This window comes from Streptopelia decaocto (genome assembly GCF_964273445.1).
Source record: "Streptopelia decaocto genome assembly, chromosome: 1".
Taxonomy (NCBI): Eukaryota; Metazoa; Chordata; class Aves; order Columbiformes; family Columbidae; genus Streptopelia; species Streptopelia decaocto.
In genome coordinates this window covers 37,309,710-37,323,951 of record NC_138663.1, presented here as the reverse complement: position 1 = coordinate 37,323,951, position 14,242 = coordinate 37,309,710, and the positions used below count along the sequence as shown (strand labels likewise).

General features: G+C 40.4%; 1 protein-coding gene across 1 annotated transcript in view; it reads left to right on the top strand.

Moving 5' to 3' along the window:
- The window catches only part of GRIP1 (glutamate receptor interacting protein 1), a gene marked incomplete at both ends in the record, with an annotated part of 224,859 nt that overhangs the window by 160,647 nt on the left and 49,970 nt on the right, over window positions 1-14,242 (top strand). The gene's annotated exons all lie outside the window — the stretch shown is intronic.

The window sequence follows — 14,242 nt, the reverse complement described above, 5'->3', positions numbered from 1 at the left end:
TAATGTTTGACCTTCTGTGAGTCTCATGATTTTAATTTGTAAGGAAACTGGCCGGAATATTCTGACAGCTGTTATGGATTAGCCTTGTTGGTATTTCAGTGTAGGTGCTGGAAGACCCCAACAAAATGACGTTTCTGTTATAATTGAACATGCATTCTAAATAAACCGAAGGCAAGCACCTGACTGCAGGTTTTATTTAAATCTCACCTGTTTTCATCTTGAGGGAGGAGAAGGGGGTAGGAGTGATTTTATGAAGAGTACTTATCTAGGCCAGTCACCAGTTTCATCTTCAGTTGCAATTCTGATGCCAGCAGAAAAGCCATGCCTCACTGCAGCCAAAAAAATGGTGCTGAGCCCCCGAAGAGATGAGTAATGAAGGATGTGACAGCTTCCCAAGGTTGCAGGTAAAGCTGTGGCAAACTGAGGTTTCTTCCTTTCTCTCATGTGCCTGCGGACATTTCTTCCCTGGCTGATAAAATTGCATTTTTAAATGCAGAACCCACACCAGTATAAAAGCATTTTCTTATAAACGAATCGTGTGGTGACCCAGGCCCTCAGGTTACCTGCATGAAATTGGAAGCAGAGTGGGGCTTTGCCAGTAGGAAAAATTGGCTGTAGGGCATCAGGGGCAATGAGGCTCTGGGGAGAACAGAGACAGGTGATGGGGGAACAGAGATGGGGATGCTAACGAGGAAGGAAGGACTTTCTAGGGTACAGTTTCCTATTGTATTACACACAAGCATATATAACCCATATTGCCTCTGAATTACAGAGTTGGTTTCACTTTTTATTCCTGGCAGATAATCCAAAGGTTATATACATGAAAAGATGATAATATGTACACCTTAAGGGAGAGCTTTGGGACTTGTTTCATGTTACTTAGGAAGTCCCTCAACACTTTCTTTAAGAAGTCGTAGTTGAGGGGTTTTTTTATCCTTTATTTTATATCCAAAAGCTATTGCTGATTCAGGTAATCCTGCCTGAGTTCTTAACTGAAATCTAAAGGCTTCAAGCAGCTTAAATTTAAAAAATAAAAATAAAAATAAACCCTGAACTGCAGACACACTGAGCCTGTTGTTTCCCCTCTGTCATTAGTATGACTTTGGCACAACATCCCCTGTATAGCTGCAAATAAAATCTAAACCAAACTCTCCCTGCAATTTCTCCTGCCATTTTTCAGCTCAGGGAGGCCAACAACTTATAACTAGCTGTTGTTACTCACATTTAACTTCCTCATTTTAAAACAAATTCTTAATTCAGGTGTCAAGTGCCCTGGAATTTATATTTACAGTTAACTGTATAGTTTTGTCTTGATTGTTGCATATGCTTTACTAGGTGATTCTCTCCATAGGATTTAGTAGTTTTTGCACATAGACGGAGCTGCACATAATCCCCAGCCACAGCGGCGCTGCAGTGCGCTGTCATCACAAGTGTTGAGGACGAGAACAAGAACTATTGATCCCTAGGTCAGCCATCAGGTGCTTTTCATGAAGTTAGCCAAGGCCTGGTCCAGGATGGTTTGACTCACTAGGAAAACTCTCATGAACTTCAGCTGGGATTTAAAGTAGGACCCAAATGAGAAAAATCTAGCTCTTGTCCTACCTTTAAAGAGCTTTGCCTGTAGGGACATAAACAGCAGAGCTGTGCTTCTTTGTCCCCCTCCTCAGTTCTCCCCAAATGGCCACCTTATTTATACCAACAAAATACATTCTGCCAGCATAGAAGTCTTCTAGTTTAAACACTGTTTGCACTGCTAAATCAATGTTTTATTTCATTGTTGGTGTTAGAGCATCTACTTTAGAGATTCAACAGCTAACTCAACTCTGAAGTGTAGAAAAGACCTGTATTACAAGGACCTAACTCTAAGCACATTATTTTTAAATAATAATGCTGTTTACAGTGTTTAATTGCATCCAGTTACCACTCAGTTCTCTCCTGTCTACTAATGAGAAAAGAACATAGTACCACAGAATTTAGGTTGGAAAACACCCTTAAGATCGTTGAGTTCAACTGTAAGCATGTCAGGCGCATTTTCTCTTCACCCCTTTGTGAAAATATTTCTTTTCTTGTACTTCAGCATTAGCATGGGGAAACGGTGTACATGAAATGTATTAAATTACCAGTTTTGTGATAAGTTTTATAGGTTATTCCTGTTTGGATCTAGATCACAGCAAAAGTCTCCACCCTCAACCATACTAGAGAAACTCCTAGGTGAGCACCCACCATGTATTTAATCTGATTTACTTTTTGGCTTTCACATAACAGACCAGATTTCAAATGTTAGCATTTGATGCTATAAGTCATGGTGAGACATTGGTGCTACTGGTCTGTCTCAGTGCATTCTGCCATTCTGTAGCTGGACAAGGAAATGTTGGAGAACTATCAGCTGCTGTGTTTAAACTAGAAAACAGCTGTGAAGAAGAAGCAAAGAGGAAAGGATGTGTTCTTTCTGTGATTCTTTGTGATTCCCTTGCAGGAGGAATGTCTTTCTTGAGACTTCTGTGAAGTGTCTTACAGTTAAACCCATGATTTTAAGAGCAGTGAAAACTTTAGCACTTTACAGTAAGGTTTTTCTTGTGACCCCCTTTGACCTTCCCCCAGGAACTGCCGAAGTCTGCATTTTTAAAACTTTTTTTTAAGCTTTTTCAGGCAAAATTGTTCTGCCGTTTCCAGGAATGTGTTTAGAGAAAGTTGTTTTGCCTATGGTGAAAAAGTTGGAGAATCTTTTCTTTGTGAATATGTGTCATTTTGAAGCACTGGAACAGAGACATGCAGTTCATTAGGTACTGGTTGAAGAAGAGAAAGTCCTTTTGAGGAAAGTCTCTTCTGCTTATTCCAGTGAAAATCCACCTAGGCTTGGCTCCGATATGGAAGTCTTTGAAAGGATCCAGCTCAGTGTGCTCAGGAGAAGCAACATTTTGCGACATCCTTTCCAAAAGCTTTTGTGTATATTGGGGAATGTTTTTTCTTATCTTTGCAAAGTTCCTTTCAGTTCAGCTCTTGAGGGATGGGTGATGCAAAAATTAAAGATGTCCATGCAGCCTTACTCAGATGGCTTGGAACATATGTGTTATGATATAGATTTTAATTGGTATGATTGCATATGAGTTTCTTTCATCAATGACCTGCTTTGTGGTGCTAAGGGATCTGGAAAACAGTCAAGTGAGAGAAATATTCCAAAAAATACCTTGTCTCATCTTGATGAAGATGCCTAAAATAGGGCAGGTGAAACACATTTTTAAATACCAGTTTTCTCTGTTGGTTGTAGAGAGAGTTTAAGCCTCCAGCTCAGGTGTAGCTACCCCAGGTCTGCTCTATGGATGCCTGCGTTTTGAACAAGTGATTCCCAGCACAGGTATCTCAGATCAGCTTCTCCAGTATAATGGATGCTTTCCACCTTCATTTCTTTGATCCTCATTTGTTTATCTATACAGTGGGGAAAATGCCACGCTTTTGCTCTAAAGGGTGGTTATAAGATAAAATCATTAATAAACATGTGCTGTAATGAATATTCAGGGCCTGCACCATACAATAGCTCTCCCTCACCACATATGCTCAGAGAAAGATGAGAACACTGTTTAGTAATTAGGCATGGGAAAAAAAGGGGAAAAGTGTTGCTAATCGTTAAATAGTCGTTGTCTACCTTGCACTTGAGGATCTTGAAGAAAGAAGAGTATGTGATTAATTAAAGAAGGGAGGTAAAAATAAGTTCATCCAGGCAATATTCATTCTGAGGCTCATAAAGTATGAAGTGCTTTGTGCCCACATGGTGACCATAATATTTTCCTTTTAACATCATTCTGTTTGTAAACAGACACTTCTGAGACGTTTTTTATGTGCATGTGTTTTTATAATGATTTGTATTGATTTTCTGCTGATTTTAATCAACTCTTAATTCACTTGGGTTTTTACAATTTGCATAAACACAGTCTTTCTGTTACAGTCAGCAGCGTTGAAAGGAATAGCCGCCTTCCGAGCACCATGACCTCTAATTTTTCAAGGGTTTTACAGCTTAGGTAAATTTGGGTGTATTTGCACTGGTAAAAAAAAAAAAAAAAAAAAAAAAACACCATGGAAAAGGCTTTACCACCATTTCTCCTTTACACAAATTCAGTAATTATTGAATTACAAAGCTTTGTACGTTATGAACACTGGAACATCTTCAAAAGGAAAAGAGTCATCAGACAGGGGCATGAGAGGACCTGGACCTGGAGTCCCTCCGAGCCTGGCAGCAGGAGCTGCTCTGGCAGGAGGTCAATGGCTTGTCCAGCGGCAAGAGAGGAGCCGCACAGGAGCCTTGCCAAGGGCGACCCTGGCCATGGGCTGCCTGCTGGGGCAGCAGATGAAAGGGTGTGCTTCACATCCCTGGGACTCCGTCAGCCATGGGGTGCTTGGGTTTCCAGAGGTTACTGCTTGGTTGGGATTTGGGGAGAAGAAACATGGGGAATTGTTTTTGCTGGAAATGTGTGCTGCAGAGGCGAAGGGATATTGAGACCTTCTTTAAATATGTGAATAGTCCCAGTAGTCCTGTTTCTGTATGTCTTTGAACAAGCACTGGGAAGGGAAAAGCTGGAAATGTATAGGCAACAGGTAAGCAATCCTGGATTATTTTTGCAGTGAGGGATCAAAGAGCTTATAGCTCTGTGTGACTTCTGTGTTGGGTTTGACAGCAATTTACCTAAATTGCTTTCTCTGTTTCTTTCAAATGTTTTTGCTGAACTGCTGCTCAGGCAATACCAAAGCAGAAAGAGAGGGCAGTTAATAAAATTGTTTCCTGACTCATTCTATGGAAGTTTTGTTTCATGAGTGGTTGGCACTGAAGGGCGAAATGTCCCGTGCAACCCCTGAGAGCTGCAAAACTCCCATTCCGCTACTCAGTGCATAAATATCAAGGTCAGATCTCAGCTTTGGCCTTTTGCACGGTAGCATTTTATAACATGGCTGTGCCAATGCACCAATTATTTATAAGGCAGCTGTGCTAGAGCACAGATTATTAAAAAGAGACCAAAGTTGTTTTGGGAAAAATGTGGTACTCATGGTATGAACTTGTAGTGTCAGAAATTCATATTATCTGTTGTGGACAGCAATGTAGAGTTTAATTTTTCTTCCGGTTTATACTCACCTAGTAGGCTTTGCAGACTAGTGTTTTCAGTTAGTCTGAAACCTCCTGCCTGTTCAACCAGACCAAGTCTATTGATTTCAACGTTAGCAGAAGCACACCCAAAGTCAGCTTTCCAAGGCAGATACTGCACTTAGCTTGTGTGCAGAGGTCTCTAACACATGCAAATAATAAATAATCATGAATGTATGAAACAGTATAGCTCAGTACAGAGGACCCTTGAGCAAGGTCTAGTCTTGCACCTCAAGTACACCAAGCAGCCCAGCCACGCCAAAGTGGGGCTGCGTTTGGGTCAGCCACGCTGGGGAGAACAGACGTGGCTGTCACAGACCTGTCACCTCACTCATGCGGCTCTGCTGCTTCCAGGGCTTCAGCTCCCACCGCTGTGGCGGGGAGTCAGGGACAGCTCAGGTGTCTCACTGCCACAGCGTTGATGTGTCCTTATCTGCCTTGATTGTGTCCACATCAGCACGTACCAAGATATCCAAACTGTCCAGGGCACACTTGCTCTGAAGATTTTGGGATTATCCAACGTGTCATTATTCTGGTAGAACTCTACGCAGCTGGGAACTGTCAGCTCGACACAAAGTTTGGGTGTTCACAGTGTTTGTTCCCATCTGACAAGTGCTGGCAGTGAGGGGCTTTGTGCTCTGTGGGCTTTTGAAGAGAATCCAGTCCCACTCTAATTGTTGGTGTTCCCATTAGATGGAAACTTAGGGTCGTTATGGCAAATAGGCATAATTTATGGGTACTGCAGTACTTTATATTCTCTATAGTAATGTGTGCTTACAGACATGCTTTTGAGACTGGCAGATGTAAAATTGGACACACCAGCTGTGCCTTAGTTTGCAGGCAGAGATGCAGATTGTCCTTATTTGTTCTATTTGTTGCGATTAGTCAGATGCAGAATGGTGCAAGGGCTGGAGTGTTTTGAAGAAATCAAGGTTCTTGTGTATTTTACTTCCTGTCCTACTTGCAAGAAAAAATATGTATCAGAAGCTCTTTTGTACATATGTATGTATCTGTCAGGTTGCCCAGAGAAGTTATGGATGCCTCATATTTGAAAGTGTTCAAGGTTTTAGATTGGATGGGGCTCTGAGCAGCCTGATCTAGTTGAAGATGTCCCTGCTCATTGCAGGGGGAATTGTACTAAGATGACCTTCAAAGGTCCCTTCCAACCCAAACTGTTCTATGATTCGATGTTTCTGTGATTCTACCTATGTTTTGTGCAATAGGGAAATAGTGTTTTGTTTTGCACAGTCTCAGAAAGAGGAGTTTCCATATTATTTGCGCTTTCTAATTTTGAGACATGGTTTTAAAAAATAATTATTTGTGAGTTATACCCAGTGTTATCTGAGTTTTCTATGTAGTATTCATTTCTCAGATAACAAAGGAAAGAAATTGCGGAGCCTAGACTTATTTAAAATGCATTCAGACTACCTTCAGAGAGGCAGAACCAGGATCTGCTCCATCCACTATGTCCCCTGTCTATTGTAAATTTAGCAACAGAGAAATCATGTTTTAAAATGACAGGGCACACAAAAATAAAGGTACGGATGAATGAAGAGATTGGGGTTTAATATAGCTTTTGAGGATGGGAGCGAACTTGTGAAAACGAAAGACGTCTGAGCATGAAACAGAGTTACTAGGAGGAAGGAGTGACCCAAGAATTGGGGAAAGTCTTTTAAGGTCTGAACATGAGAGAAAATCTGAGAAAGAAAGTCCACAAGTAGATTTTGAGTACATCCCCACCCATACTGGTGTGATCACTTTGAAGGTGGGGTGGTTCTTCAGCTGGTTACCAGGCGTTTCTGAGCTGAGAAGGATGCTGGGGCTAAGGCTGCAAAGTGTGAAATTAGGTAAAAGCAGCTCCTCAGCTTTCGATTTGAAGAACTTGGCATATAAATGAACTGAAGGAATTAGGCAAGAAGATGGAAATCAAAAGTCTCTGACAGTCAGTTGACAAGAATGTCAAATTGCTTGTGTATAGGAGAGGAGATAGGCGGCACATTAGTTTAGAAAATAATGTCTCCATTTTCCATTCTGAGGTTGAGAGGTCCCTCTGATTTCACTATCACTCATTCTGCTGGCATCCTCTTGAAATTATTCCTATTTTTCATTTTTGAAATGTGATCATTCTAAAGGTGAGAGGGTGTAAAATGCCATTGGTAGCTTTTTCTTTTTTTCCTTAGCAGCAATTTTGGAGTTTTCTGTCGACTCTGTGAGCTTTATTTCAATTAGTAGCCCAGCAGATCTAGTGCCATTCTCTTGCTGACAATAAGGGAAAAACGGCTACTTTTTTTTCAGTAATGTACTTGCCCCTCTAATTCTAGCTGAGCCGGGTAAAATTAGAACAATTGTTGCTCACTCTACAGCCTGCCTGAAACGCACAGATACGCCATAATCAAGCGAACACTAGAACCACGCATTTTATGGTAGGTTATAAGTTGTGCCTTGGAGGCTGCCACTGAGCCTTTGAATAAGAAAAATATTCAATTTTTAGGTAGTTGTTTTATTGTTAAAGAAACTACCACCCTCTCTTCCCGAATATTGCTTGCAAAGTATAATGCCAGCTTACTCCCTTCCAAAATATATTTTAGGGTAACCTCTCACATGTCATTAAGCTTATTAATATTTTCTGTATTCCAGCACTCAGGGGAGAATTAGAAACACTGTCAATGAGTTTTTGCTTTTCAGCCATCATTATCAGACCTTGCTAGCTGGCACTGATTCTGGTTTTCCCGTAAGATCTGATATAAAAAAGGTTACTCTGCTAAATGAAGCATGAACAAAGCCAGTGTGCAAACATTATCCAGTATTAGTAGAGCAGAATACCAAAGCCAGTGTCGTGCATCACCACCCTGTGTGTGGTTTATTTATGACCTTTACAGTCACAAAAGTATGAGAAATCAAATAATATTGCTCAGGCTGTGGGATAATGGCACTACCCAGCTGTAGGACATCTTAAATGTTGTTCCTGTGCCCTTTAGAGTCTGTAGAAATCTTATTCTTGCCTCTCTTCCTTGCTGCTGCTTTCCCTCTTGAAAACATTGACCCATGATCCCAATCTCAATTTCTTAATTGGATCATTTAAAAAAAATGTAATTAATATTATTTTTTTTCCCAAGGTGGAGATTAGGCATTTGTTGAGATTAAATTATCTTTGGAATACAACAAAAGGGTATTACATAAATAAGTGCCCCTCCTCTCTCCCACAAAACAAACAAACAAACAAAACAAAAAACAACCTATTAGTCAGCTCTCTGTGTCTGTAAGGGAGACTTAGCTAATCATCTAGTTGATGTTAAATGTGATTGAATGAAAATGCCCCTACAAATGAAATTTACAGTGTTAGCAAGATAGCCTAAAGAATATTCTAGGATGTGTCTGAAAAACAATGCCAAAAGTGGCTTTCTTCATCTCTCTGAAACTGTGATCTGGTGAACTACAAACCTGGGGAAAGAAAAGGAGGGGTGTTTGCGGAGGGGCACAGAGAGGAAGGAGAAAGGAGGAGAAAAGCTCCCCCATTCCCAGCAGACCTTTCTCTTGCACAGTAAAGTGCCATTTCTGGTTTTGGCTCATTTTGCTGGAGACAATGGCAAAGGCAGACAGTTTGGGGAGGCCGACCACCTATCGCTGGGGCAGTCTCAGGGAATCGTGAGCAGGGGAATAGTGGGGCCATGGTACAACAGAGGATTATAAGTCTCCCTGTCGCAGAGGGGGATACGATCTTGCCACTGGGCTGTGAGGACTTGGGACAACTTTATCAGTCTTGGCGGGCATTTTAATAGACACAAAGAATGTTTTTTCTGGGTTGGTCTTCATTTACAAAAAATAATCCTTAGGAATACAATAAGCAAACCACATGGAAGATGACAAGATTCATTAAGTGCAGTTTAAGATACTTTATGACAGTAATGAATAGTCTGTCGGTTAATGAAGAAAAGTGGACGTGAATGCACACAGAATCCCTGAGTGCTTTTCTGTTGCTCCACTGTTGACTGAGAAGTGCTGTAAAGGACCTTGCAAAATGGTCTGTATGGAAAGCATCACTGCTAAAGCCACAGGTCTTAGAAGCAAAATTCATCCAGCCTGTTAGAAGTTCTGCCTGGTCTTTTTATTGGTTACCTCAGCTCAGATTTGTGCAACTGGACATGGATTTTAAGTTCCCTGTAGGAAATGTACTAACTCTGATTTTTGCATTTCAGCAATCTAGCTTTTGAAAGAAATAGCAAATACTCAAAGCTTATGGTGATAAACCTATGGTATGTTTGACATCTGAAATTCTGAGCCATTTCTGTGAGGAAAAAAAAAAAAGGCTTTTAATGTTTCATCTTCTGCTACTTAATACAGAAAACGTGCTAATCCCTAATGCACTGATTGTGATTGGACTGACACAACTACACCTGCTGTGCATTCACCACCATCAGTTATTTAGTAAATACTCCCTTGAGACAGATATGGCAAATAAAGGCCCAGGTTTGGCTGCAGATGCTGGAACTGTTGTCATCCCGTTCTGTGCCTTACACACCAGACTCACCACTGCGGTTTCTATGTACCTTCCACTGGTGCATTGAGTGCTGACAGTGACGAGTTGGCTGTCTCAGCCTTTCAAGAGTATGAACTGACTGCAGTAGAGTGTTTTATTGAACCCTGTCTGTCACTTGCACTGGCTCATATACAATGAATATACACATCTCCCTGCATTCTGCTGTATTTTTGTTAAAGAAAGCAAGTTCAAGGAAATGATGGTGCATTTCTGCTTTTAAGGACTTGTGAGGGTCGTTCTATGAGAGCTTACTCACCAGGTTCTTGGGGGAACAATCAGTGACTGTCCCACTTACATGAGAGCTGTAGCATGTGTGATTGTTGAGCGGGTGCTGGAAAAGAATAATTGATTTTTGTTAATTTAAAAAAGAGCCCAGAGAGAATAGAGGAAACCAAGAGTAAAGTATAGGGTGTTGGAGAGTGATCAGGGCATTCAGACTGATTTCTTCAAAGTGATTTGTTGTATATGTTCTAACTTTTTGCTATGAAAGCAGTGTCAGAGCTTTTGTTTTTTTTCCAGTTCTTAACAATCTAACTTAACTTCACTACAATGCACCTTTGATCCAGCCAGCTACTGGTCTAGTCTTTGAATATTGGTACCAGAAATTGCGCTTTAGGGTTAAAAGAAGTTTTTCCTTTTAGGAGGATTATAGAAAGACGTCCAGGTGTCATATGACCGGAGCTTAATGAGGCTTGCTGCTCTGCAAATATAATCTGGGTGTCCCGTTTTTCTAATTAACATTATGCTTTCTCGACTAGTCTGACTATGAGGTGCATGGGTAGTGGGTATTAAAATTAGGGTTACAGAAAAAGATAGAGAGGGCAAAGAATGGGGTGTACTGAGAACTGAATGGACAAAAGAAAGCTCCTACCTGAGGGAGAGGTTGTTCTACTTGCTATCTGTAGGCTGCAAAGATTTTGTATGAAGGCAACAAAGAAAGACGTGAGGAGCAGGAGAACATGCTTTTTTGACCAAGAAAAATAATTTATGTGAAATCCTGCCTTCTAGTTTGGCAGAAGTGAGACACATTTATATCTGTGAATGCATTGCTACAGAAGTATTAAAACTTTTCATTTGGATAAAGGCAAGATTTGAGGAACTATGCATTTATTTACTGATCTGAACCAGCGCAGACTTGCTATATTCTTTTTTTCTTTTACTGCTTTCAGTCAGAGAATCACAACCCCAGAGAAGGCTACATGGATCTGCTATATACAATTTTGAGGTGAAAAAAATGTTAGCCTGTGGACACCTAATAGGGAAGAAGCTTTGCAAGAGGGAAGTTAGAGTGAGATAGAAAGGTATCCACTTGTTTGTCACTCAGATCGTTGCTAGAAGATACAGCAGCCTCCAGGCAAGATCAATAGCAGTCTTGTGGAGCTGTGTGTTTCAGCTGGTTTGGCTGGTTCTTTAAGGTCAAAATCTGTTTTGTAATCCTTCCTCCTTGTCTGGCTCTTTGAAGCTGCTCAGAGAAACCTATTTGTACCTTGTGTTGCCATGACTTCTGAAAAAAACATAAGAAAGCACCCAAAACCTTCCAGTTAGAGAAATGAGAAGATTCAGAGCACGAATAGTAGCAACAGAACTCAGTGTTCCTACAGGAACAAGCCCACAGTACAGCAGCACTTCCCAGCTTTAAGTACAAGAAGGCTTTGGGAAGCAAAAAAAAAAAATGCATCATAAACAGCTAAAGTTTGGTTTCCTGCGAATTTAGCAACATTATTGATTGGATGCTGTGACTCAATCTTTTCCCTCTTTAGGGCATTTATAGATACTGTGTCACATGTAGATCCTCTGCTGCCTAATTAGATCAGCTCGCTTTTTAGCTTCCCCACTGTGGGAATCCTAAAGAGGTTTTCTGTCCTCCACTGCTCACCAGTGGTTGAACTGGTCTCAACAAGCCATGAGGATAGGTAAGGTTTAGCAGATACATTCATTTACAAGGACATAAAGAAACACGTGTAAGGTGATCACTTTATCAGGCTAAAAAAAGTATTTTTTGAACTTGAAAAATCATTTGTGATCATCTTTTGACGTGAAGGAGGGTGGTGACACGGCTTATTTTATCCAAAACTTTTTATGTATCATATAGTATGTTTACACATCGTAAAAGCATGTTCAGAATAAACCCCCTTGTTGCCAGTGATTTAAGCTGTCAAATAAAAAAGGTATGCTGCTATCTAGCTGAAGAAATGTATTAGCATGCAGAGAGCAATGCTGCTTCCTCTGGGAGGTTTTAATCAAGCCTCTTGTACTGATTGAGATGTAGTGCTCAAAAGTGAGAAAAATGATTAACAAAATCAAAAATCTAAAGCATTTTTCACGCGAACATTCATCAGTATATCTCATGTAATTACCTAGCCAATAAATCAAGATAGTGTGTAAGTGCTTCAGTCACGGTGTAAATATCTTAATGACTGAAACATCTTCAAACATGAATAATTTATACCTGTATGATTCATTTTTCATATCCATCCTTTACTTCAACATGATAAACTAATCCTTCTCTGTGAGGGAATGTGTGCTTGATCATTGCCTTCTGATTTCCTTATGTTTATTTTCCACAGTTAGACACACTCCATTTCTTCTCTTCTGGTTCTGCTAATGTAGTTATCTTATTTATTCATCCTGTCTGCCTTGGTTTGCCTTCCCTGTGCATTTCAGCAGGCACCTGGGAAATAATGCCAGGGCATAAGCTGATCGTGCATTTCTCAAATAACTCTGGAGCAGCATCTTGAAAGATTTACTCATTCTCAACAGATACTTGCATTTAGTTTCCTCTCCTCAAGGCAATTGTTGCAGAAAGAACTTCCAATAGGCCAATAACAAGTTGAGCTTTACCATTTTCTGGATCGATGTGAGTTCAAACCTTTGTCACAGTACTGATGACAAATGTTGTTGGGAGTCTTTTTCCCATATGTTTGTAAATGTGAGCTTGTTTATAGTTCCAGACGCTACTGGAATATTCAATAAGAAAATAATTGTTTCTCAGCACAGGAATGGTAATTGGGAATTCCTGAATTCTGTTCCGCCCCACATGCTTGTTTGGCTGTATGCAAGTCATCGAATGCATCCTGCTTAGGCCCTTAACCAAGGCATCTAAGACAGGAATTTGATTGTCATAACCTCCTTCTTCAGTTACTAGAGAAAGACAGGTAGCTGCTGAGAATAGTTCATCCAACTTTAAAGCTATTTAGTGCCTGAAGCTCCAGGCAGAACTGCTTCTGGGTGAACTCTCTTCCTTTGGATCACAGTTTAAAGTTCAAATTTATGGAGCAGCTTATTTTGGTAGTGCCTGTGGAAATTCAGCCTTTAAAAAGTCAGTCCCAGTCAGGCAGAAAAATGAATCACCCAGAATTCACAGGCACTTTGAAAACTACCAGATCTCCCCTTCAAACTCTCAGGTTTCTAACTGGAAAAAAGACAACAGGAATATAAAAGTTGTTTCAAGTGGGGGTGGGCTGGAAAAGGAGTTCTATGATAATTAATTGATGCTTTACTGGTATTGTATGTTATTCCATCCAAGCATCTCTTTTCACTCCATATATTATAGGTTTCTAGATTCAGTTGACCTCTATTGCACTTAAGGAAGAGCACCTGAGCTGAGTGTTAGTTAATCAAGCTCTCATTCCGTTTCTTGTATCATCGTATATAGCTTGTTAGTTTTGTATGATAATACTCTCTTTCATAGTCTTTCTCTTCTGTATCACAATTACATTTTTTGACTAATTTTCTGGATTTAAGACTAAATGGAATATCTTGACATATGTCTTTTTTCCTCTGTAGTTTGAAGCCCAGCTGCACTTCTTTTACAGCTGTAGTCTTAGGGACTTCTGAGAGCCATCACAGTTGGACATATTCTTAGTATTCTTACAGCAGGTTTGAATACTCTGTGAACACAAATCTCTCCTCTTTGCTAACAGGACATTTGGTAACTTTACTCCAGTATGTCTTTGCTTATTCATTTTTCCTTATTCTGATTGTAAGCACCTCCAAAGGCTTCTGGTATCACTTTCCTTGTCTCTATCTTTTTATGTCCTTAAAGGACACCTTCACTTACTGTATCTTACTCCACTGAGATCAGTTGTTGACTGATGGTTATCAGTTATTAAGAATTCTCAGGCGGTCTCCAGAATGTACTTCACCCTTATGACTGCCTGCTTTGTTTTGGCATTTAGCAAGCAGCCTGCTGTCTTTTTTCCTTTGTTGCGTCTAGCACTTGTCTCTCCTGGGCATAGTTCCTCGCCACTGTCATCAGTCCTGGCTGTTGCTGCCTCCTGTTTTTCTGCTTTCTTCTTTCAGTGTTGGTCATTTACTGTCTGTGCCCTGTTGCAAGTCAGTACTTTATCCAGTGACAGGAAATTACAAGAATCTTCTGATCCTCCTCATATGCATTTTGCTTTAACTGCTACTATTTCTAGCTGTCATGCCTCCTGCACTTTCTCCATTTTCTCCTAATTTGTCCTTTCTTTTTTGTGAGGGATTTCTGGTAGACCCTTCCTTCACCTTCTTCATTTAATTATTGCAGCTCTTGTCCACAGACCTTCCTCTTCTTTTCTGAAAATTCATTTACC